The 9,763-nt window shown below is 39.3% G+C and overlaps 1 pseudogene; it reads right to left on the bottom strand.

Annotated features, from left to right (window-relative positions):
- Positions 1–871: 871 nt before the first annotated feature.
- On the bottom strand, positions 872–1,555 carry LOC110213127 (vesicle-associated membrane protein 7-like; annotated as a pseudogene).
- Between the last annotated feature and the right edge of the window lie 8,208 nt (positions 1,556–9,763).

Raw genomic sequence — 9,763 nt, 5'->3', positions numbered from 1 at the left:
GCTATTTGCTAACTCAATTTGAGTATGGAAAAGAAGGTACTGCTGATTTCCATTTATGATCCTAATTCACACCCAACTTTCATAGTATTGTGGACAATGTTAGTCACATTCATTCTCATTCAATAAGTTACTATCTTTGAGTCCCACTGAAACCCATATAACCTCATTACATTTTCTTCATTGTTATTCTGTGCTTACTTTTTAATAAAATTTTTATCAGCTACCTCATTTTTTCCATTAATTCCTTCAATAACTAAGCAGGGGGTTGCCTGGCAATGTGTAAATTTTCATATGTGTATGGGTAGTGGGGTAGTTTCTCCTAGAAAAGACAGCCCCAGTCACTTAAACCATTCTCCAGGAAGTATGGAAGAGCACCCCTGTAACCTATGCAGACATGCAATCAAAAGACCTTCTTCCATTAAGCCATTGTCCTTATATCATATGGTAGAGGTATAGGCTGTGTGTGTGCTCTTGATAGGTATCTTAACTGACATGAGGTGTTGTAACAGCAATAGCAGCCCAGGACAGTCTGGTTGCCAACTTTCCATTAAGGTTCAGAATTTAAAAGCCTTTTTTTTTTCTTTCGGTGTATACAGTCACACCAATATACGAGCTCTCTTTATTCCCAAATAGCAGGTGGAGAGCTGGGTGGCTCCATCTGGGTAATAGCAAAGAGCTAAAAATAACAAGTCCCTTTCAAACCAAGGTGGCAATGGCACAGAAGCAGTGACTTAGATGGCTCCTTTTGGTAGGCCCTGGGATACATAAAGAAAAATGCAGTCTGGGGATGCTGGAAGAAAAGTGGAAGGATGGGATGAACAGTATCAATCAGGAGGAAGTTACTTGGATTGCTTCTTAAATTCTTGCTCCCTCATATTCTTGGCTTAAGATTGTTCTGAATTGATTTTGCTACACAGCTTGGCCAGGTAAGCCTACCACTGGCAACTGAGATGATGACATAGATGAAAATCATTGCTGCAGTGATGATGATGATGAAGGTGAGCTTCAAGTTCTTCATACACATGGCTCTGGCAAAGTTCCTGCTAGTAGTTTTGAAGGTGACTGATGAATCTACCAGACATTCTATTTTATTTACCAGTAACTCCAGGCTTTCTCCTTATTGGACCACTAGATCAGTGTTCTAGACCATGCATCTTCTTAGTTCATCCACCTGGGCTTGAGTCTTCACTGCTCTGTCCATGTGTTTGTTCTCAGAGTGATGTTTCAGTTGTGCAGCCAGAACACTGGAGAACTTACCGTTCATGGCAAAGGAAAGGACTGCTTGTGCTCTGGAACCCTAAGTCTGAAACCTCTTCATTTCATTCAGAAAACCAAAGGCTCAGGAATGTTCAAAATCTGTAATAGAAAGATACAGGATCCTATCTTGGCAGATATAGTGAAATAGATCATTTCTATGTGAATAAGTGAGTCTCTTATTTTCAGACAGTATTTTAGCCAGAATCTGCTCTGTCACCTCCAGGAAGTTTCTGCCACGCCAAGCATATTTGGCAACTATGGTTGAGCCTCTGGCAACAACTGTGAAAAGGATAGCCATGCTTTCAATTTCATGTTGAAGCCAATCCCTCTCTAGCCAAACTTCTAACTGAAGAAGAGGTTTTTAAAACCATTCAGCTCCTCTCATGTGGCAAACTGCCTGATGCTGATTCTATTCCAGCTGAGATTTACAAGGTGGTGGTGGTGGGATCCACTGTTCACGCAAAAGCTGTCTGAAATCTTCTGGGTTATATGGCAAGAGGAGGTAACCCTTCAGGAGGCTCAAGGATACCTCTAATGATTATCTCTTGGTAGTAGCAGGGCAGTCTGCCCTAGAGGCCACAGTTAGTGGCAGAGGCTTGCTCGGCCCAGCTCACTGCACTGACAACTCAAGGGGAAGGCCAGAAAACAGTCTTTAATAAATTAGTTAATCAGCAAAGGTATGTAATATGCAATTTTTCCACCAGAATGAAAAATACTCAAGCCACCAGCCATGATGAAAGTGATTTCATCCAAGTCTATCTAAGGTAGCACTTTCAGGAGCCTCCTCTTTGGGGCATAACTGTGAGCCTTCTCAAAAGATGCTATATCCTCATTGCCTACCAAGTGGTGCTTAGCCTGAAAATTCAGATTATTCACCCACTTACCAACACATATACATTCAATATTGATCAGGGAGCATGAAAACAAAACATTGCTCTAAATTAGTGGAAAATTCTAGGGAAATCTCTATATAGTTCTCCTACCATTCACTCACTGATGAACAATTTCCTTAAATGCAACTGATCTATTTTTATATCACACAGGAAAGCCACACTCTGTCCTCATGATTTGTTGAACAAGGAAAACGAAAAAGAAAGTTGTTAGAAGCTACTCCATAGAGCCCAATTACCTCTCATTGGTTCTCTTGCTCAAATGGAGTTTATGGTGTTGGTACTTAGATATTTTACCCTAAATAATACCACCACCATATACAAAAGCATAACTGACCAAGAGTCCTCATAAGGACACCACCAAACAAAAGGGAAAAAAAGGAGAAAGAACAGATGATGAGTGTGCCACACATAAATCCTTTCTTTTCCACTCCTCACTCTGTCTCCCACTTTCTTGCTTGGCTTCATCCCTGTTCCAAATATAAGCTTAGTCAATCTTGCTTCCGGAGACTTGCTGATTCAATTACCCTCACAGGAACCTTTGCTGGTTTCTTTCAGTTCCCAAAGAAATGAAACCCATTGTATACAGCAACATAAATGAAGAGTTTTAGTGATCTCTGTGTATTAGACATACAGAGAATCCTAATTGTATTTGTTAGCTCTCTGTGAAATAAGGAAAAGCAGAGCAGAAATTTTAATCATGAAGATTCCATGTAAATAGTAGAATGTAAGCTCCTTGAGGACAGGAGCAGTATATGGGGGGTTTTTTTGGAGGCAATTGGGGTTAAATGACTTTCCCAGAGTCAAACAACTAGATTTGAGGCTTGATTTCAACTGAGGTCCTCCTGACTTCAGGGCCCACCTGCCACCTAGCTGCCCCAGAAGTATATACTTAATAAGTACTCATTCTGAGCTTTGAATTTGACTGAATTGAAAGAGCACTGGGCTAGTAATCAAAACACTTGAATTCTTGTCTCACCTCTGTTGCTTACTGGCTATGTGACTTGCCCTCTAAATCAGGAACTGTTAACTTGGAGTCTACAGTGCGCATCTCCCCCCTCCCCCCCAAAGTGGTCCATGAATAGATTCAGGAAGTCTGTGAACTTGGATGGGAAAAAAAAATTCTACCCTAATTTCCACTAATCTTTGGTTTCCTTTGTGATTCTAAGCATTTTATCTTATGTATTTAAAATCACCATTCTGAGGTATCCATAGGCTATATTAGAACAGCCAAAGATGTCCATGACACAAAAAAAGATTAAGCTCTAAATTTTCTCATCTGTTAATTGGAATTAATAATAACTGTCCTACATAGTTCAGGAGACTATTAGAGGCATCATTTTTGTTTGAAATTGACAGTTGTATTTATATCTCATTGCTTAGTGACTTACACATAGTAGATACTTAATAAGTTCCTATGATTTATTGGTTGCTGATTATTAGAACTTCGAAGTTCACAAATTGTTTAAAATGTGTTATCTTGTTTGAAGCTCATAACAACTCAGTGAGGTAGGTACTAGTGCAGGGGTGGGGAACATTTGGCCTCAAGCCCACATGTGGCCCTCTAGGTCCTCAAGTGAAGCCCTTTGACTGAATTCAAACATCACAGAACAAATCCCCTTGGTAAAAGGATTTCTTCTGTAAAACTTGGGATTCAGTCAAAAGTGTGATGCTAAGATCTGTTGAAGAGGTACCAGTGATAGGAGAAAGAAGCAAATGAACATAATGCTTTTAATTTCCAAAGCAATTCTCAAGAACTAAGAAAACAAACCACAAACTTCTCTAAAAAATGTATTTCTTTCTTTCTTTTTTTTTTTGAGGCAATCTGGGTTAAGTGACTTGCCCAGAGTCATACAGCTAGTAAGTGTCTGAGGCTGGATTTGAATTCAGGTCCTCCTGACTACAAGGCTGGTGCTCTATCTACTGTGCAACCTGTGGCCCTTAAAAATATATTTCTAACTTCAGGTATTACAATTGTAAAAGAGATCTATGAAAGCTGTGTGGTAAGTTACAATGTTCTGGTTCAGGGGTTTAGAGGGTGCTGGGACCCCAATATCGCAACACATGGGTTCTGCCTGAAAGAATCTGACCCAAGCCTTCTTTCAGCCAAAGACAAGGTTTATTAGAACATCCATCATATTGGGCGGACTCTTAAGGAGTCTGAATGTTAGTGAGCTATTGGCTAGATTGTAGGAATCTGAGCACATCTAATTAATTAATGGTACCCCTAAACCTCATTATGCCAGGCTAGTTTTTCCATAAAAGAGTCTCCATACTGGAGACTTAATTGGCTCAGGAAACTACTGTGTTGGCCAGTCCTGGTCTCCTAAGTATAAAAAGTTAGCACAGTCACCAGTTCTTTCCTCTGGCTTCTGACTGGAGCCATACCATGGTCATCACAAAGGGACACAGCTGAACCAATAATGTATATTTTCTGAATATCCTTTTCAAGTTATGGCTAAATAAACTTCCTCTTGTTAACTTTTACATAATCTTAGTGTTTCATTTTGTTCCATTCTCAAAGTACAACCACTAAACTGGTCCGAATCTAGCCTTGCCTACAATGGTTTATGCCCTTTTTGATGAGGCATACAAAGTGGTCAGTAACTTCAGAATTTCTTCTGGCTGTGTTAGCCTATTCTATATCCTCAGGTGATAAGAGGAATAACCTTCCTTTGCACCCCAACCCTCCCCATCTCCTGCTGTTCTTCTGTCCCTGGAGGGAAGACTAGAATGCTCTTCTTCCTCATCTCTACCTACAGATTTATCTGGCTTCTTTTTATGCCCTGATTTCTTTCTTTGTTTCTTTGTTTTTTCCTTCCTTCCTTCTTTCCTTCCTTCCTTTCTTTCCTCCTTTCCTACTTCCTTCCTTCCTTTTCTTTCCTTCTGTCCACATAGGGAATCATACCCTTACTTGCCAGTACCCTGACCAAAGGGAACGCAAATTTTTATCTCTGAAAGGTTTGGGTTTTTTTTAAAATTTTTTCTCTTAAAACCAGTCTTAACCCCAAATCACTCTGGTTCTCCTTGATTGGCCAACAATAGGTCCCAGGCCCAAGCCCTGCTTGGTCATTGTTTTGGCCCTGATTAGCTCAGAATGAATGTAAATAACAATTGCTTCTGTTTTGGCCAGAAACTCTAAGGTTCTTCTCCTCCCAGATTTATTTTTTTTTTAAAGAGGCAATTCTTTTCCTCATTTCTTTTTTTTTTTTTTTTGGCTAGGCAATGGGGTTAAGTGACTTGCCCATGGTCACACAGCTAATAAGTGTTATGTGTCTGAGGCTGGATTTGAACTCAGGTCCTCCTGAATCCAGAGTGGGTACTCTAACCACTGCGCCACGTAGCTGCCCCTTGCCTCATTTCTTATTGAGTCTTAATCACTGAATGGACACTGCATTGGTCAAACTGAGACCTGTTAAAGACCTTAGCTTGCAAAGGCCAAGGTCTCCCACTGCATCCTGGGCCATCTCCAGTTGTCTCCACGTCTGACCACTGGACCCAGATGACTCCAGAGGAGAAGGTGAGGCTGGTGACCTTGCACAGCCCTCCCTCACTTAAATCCAATTCACTTGCAAGTCATGGCATCACCACCCTGATGTCAAGGTCTTCTTCAAGAATGGAGGACAAACAGGAAGCCCCATCTAAAATGCCATCCTCTACAGGAAGCCTTTCCCAATGCCTCTAAATTCGGGTGCCTGTCTTCTTTTAATTATATTTCCTGGATATAGCTTGTTTGCACATAGTTGCTTGGTGTCTCCCCCACTAGATTGTGAGCTCCTTGAGGGCAGGGGCTGTCTTTTGCCTTTCTGTACTTCTAGCACTTAGAATAGTGCCTGGCACATAGCAGGTGCTTAATAAATGTTTACTGACTGCAGGAAGGAAAAATATTAACAGCATCTTCACAGAATATGAATAAATCTTAGTGGAGGTGGTAGAGGGCATGTGCAGGTAACAAATGTCAGCTCTGAAGGGGACACTTATCCATTAGAAATCATGAATGACTACATCAGAGATTCTGAGCCTCAGGGTTCCAAAGGTATGAAAGGGCCTACACTTTAGGGAGCCTAGAATTTGGGAGTTGGAGTCTTCTTCAATATGTGTAATATCTTCTAATTGTGCCTCATTTTCCATTAACTTGAGATGATGAGGGAGTGTAATAGAGCTGGCACCAAATATAAATTCAGTCTATTCTGGGAGACCTGATGACCAGGTGTTTCTTAACCCCAACACCCAAGGAGAACTCCATCTGTCTCTATCTCTAGCTCTACAAAGTCTGGAGCAACAACCCTACTTTCCACCCCCATAATTATCACTCAAGGAGGAAGCCTTAATTAGCTGATCCTTTCCTAGTTTTACAGGGGCAAACTCCCACTTCCCTCTCTCCTGTTCCCTATGATTGACTCTCTACTGAGATGACAAAGAATTTCCTTCTGCTAATACTCTTCATATTGTCATTCCTCTCTGTCTCAATCCTGTCTTAACCACAATCCATATTCCCCATATCCTCCTGTTCTATGCATCCTCTGGAACTTCTGTTCTATTGTTAGGAGACTTCCTTCCATTCTGTATCTCCTCATTTCACACTCTTTCCATCTTCTGATACTCAGCAGAACCTGTTTTTCTCCAGAAGATATTGTATCCCTATATGTGTGTATGTATGTATATATGTATATGTGTATATCTATGTGTTTATATATACATACATATATGTATATATCACTGTTGCCTTGAATACCTAGCTTCTCAGTTCATCGACCTTCCCAGTTCCCTTAACCTACATCTTATATTTTCACTTGTATATGTATATAAGCCACACTTCTACCCATGCCTGAAATGCACTCCTTCCTCATTTCTATCAGAATATTTATTTTCCTTCAAGACTTACTCTCTCTCCCTCTCTCTCTCTCTCTCTCTCTCTCTCTCTCTCTGTATATATATATATAATATATATATACATATATATATACACATACACACACATATACATATACATTCACACACATACATATATAATACACACACACATATACATATACATTCACACACATACATACATACATACATATATATATATAAAACTCTCTATGAAGCCTTCCCTAATGCTCTTAGTTATTAATGTTTTCTCTCTCTTTTATCTGTGTATGTATTATACCTCCCAGGTAGACTGCCAACTTCTTGAAGGCAAGAATTGTATTATTTTTGTCTTTGTATTTTCAATTCTTAATAACACAGTTCCTTGCACATAGTAGGTTCTTAATAAATGTTTGATGGTATAAAGCAAATTAGCCTGAGTATAAAAAGACTGGTAAAGTCAATATTGTGTTCTAACTGGGGGCAGGTGGTAGAGAGGGATTCTTACTTCTAAAATGGAGGAAAAGTAGGAATGCTCACCAAGACAGGAGTAGAATACTCACTAAACTGAGAATAAAACACAGGACACTTCGGGCTAAATGGAAGAGGAGGTGCTCCAGCAGTTTACATAAAAAGAACAGAAAGAATTCCTTCAGGGTATCCAGAGGGGGCTGCCATTTTTACTTGCTATGCATAGTGAAAAACTATTATGGCCTCCTGACAGAATTGACAAGCATTCTGCAGTGATAAAAGCTCATCAAAATGAAAATGTATAGGCACAAAGAGGATCCTCAGCCAACCAGTCACAAGTGGAACCTGCTTGCAATCATTCTTTAATATCACCCATTAAGAGAAGTCCATTTAAGGTAGGGTATGATGCTGATGATCATTATAGTGATTAACCTAATTTACTGTTGTACCATACCATACTTATTCTGGCTTCCCCAAAACTTATCGTCCAGTACATCGGTACATTTTCACAATTTGTGGCAGCTTTTGCTTCAGGTGTGAACTACAGGTTCTGTCTTTATACATCCTTTTGTGTGAGATAACCTGTCAGATTCCCTTCTATAATGTTTAGAGGGTTCTTGGAGGTCTGTTGTGAAGGAAACAGGTACTTTGAGATGGAAATCAGTTCTATCTAATTTGTCAGTGGGCTTAAGGAGTAAGAAACTTCAACTTTTCAAGTCCCAAGAACAATTCAGCTTATGGTGCTAGGTTGGCCCCAAGTACTGTTTATTAATCCAGGCTCCATCCATGTCAAACTGAGGCTTCCCCCTCCCCCCTTTTTTGCTATCATAAGGGATGCCACTGAATTGTGAAAAAAAAGCCTGTGATATTATTTACTAGTTATTATATTATTGTTCTACTATCATATATTTTGTGATATAAAATTTCTGCCTTAGTTACTGTTATCAGCACAAAAACACAAGGCAATACATATATACACATGTATAGTTTAGTTAGTAGCACAGAGTGTTATCTTTAACACAATAACTGTTCTGAGCAGGATAACTGTGCTGAACTTTTCTCTATCTTATCATTCACACTCTGCCAACAAGTAACTAGAAAGAAAAAAAAGCTCAATCCTGTTGTCAAAAATGTTTGGAAACCTGAAGAAAATGGCAAAAACATGCCTACCCCATTTTAAATTCTTAAATAGTTATAACTGATATCTAGAAAAGAGAATGTTTGAACTAAATGAGCCTTAATTTTTTTTCCCTTCCAAATCTAGCCAGATCTGAAATACAAGGGAAGAAAGAATTTCAAGGAAAAGAGGAATTCTTTGGGGGAGCAGAGGATATAAAAAATAAGATGGCCAGAGACCTGGGGTAAAGGATCAAGTTGTTGGAGATGGGTCATAAAGAAAATGAATGTGCCAAAATAAATAATAAAAAAATAGAATTATTGTGTTCTGAAACCACATGAAGTGAAAATGATACACACACATATATACATATACATACATATGTGTACGTAAAAGAAATGGCATTTAGAGCTAGAAAACTTAAAGATCACTAGTCTAATCCCTTCATTTTTCATATAAGGCAACTGAGGCCATACATATAGCTTCTTTACCATTCTCTTTCTCTCTGGTCTTTCTTCTTTTCAACCTGTTCTCTACACAGCTGCCAAAGTGTCTCTTCTAAAGCACAAGTCTGATCATTTTACTACCTTCCTTGGGACCTCCTATTAACCCTAGAATCAAGTGCAAACTCCTCTGTTTGGCCTTTAAAGTCCTTCACAATTTGGTTCCAACCTACATTCCCAGCCTTTTTAAACACACACATACAAATATGCATATGTGTGTGATATATATACACACTTCTATGTATGTACATATACACACACACACACACACACACACATTTGTGTATATATGTGTGTACATATGTATCTATGTATGTGTTTATATACAGAGAGAGAAAAGAGGAAAGAGAGAGAGAGAGAGATGTTTCCCTTCACCAACTCTGTGGTCTAGTAAAACTGGTCCAGTTCTTGTTACTCACACCCCATCTGTGATCTCCACGATTTTATACTGACTGTTCTCCATGCATGGAATGAACTCCCTTCTCAGCTAGCCTTTTAGAATCCTTTCTGATTAGTCAAGGGTGGTGGTGAAGGTTGCATGTCCAGCTGAATTAAGTTGTATCTTTGCTGAAAATCCTTTCCATAGTCATGTTATGTAAACTTTTGTTAAATGTTGTATAGTCTATGAGTGTCTCATTTCATTGCCATTCTAAGCCTGACCAGAAACCACCAGA

This window comes from Phascolarctos cinereus, unplaced genomic scaffold (assembly GCF_003287225.1).
Source record: "Phascolarctos cinereus isolate Bilbo 61053 unplaced genomic scaffold, phaCin_HiC Scaffold_9;HRSCAF=440, whole genome shotgun sequence".
In the NCBI taxonomy this organism is placed as follows: domain Eukaryota; kingdom Metazoa; phylum Chordata; class Mammalia; order Diprotodontia; family Phascolarctidae; genus Phascolarctos; species Phascolarctos cinereus.
This window is presented reverse-complemented; position numbering and strand designations above follow the sequence as displayed.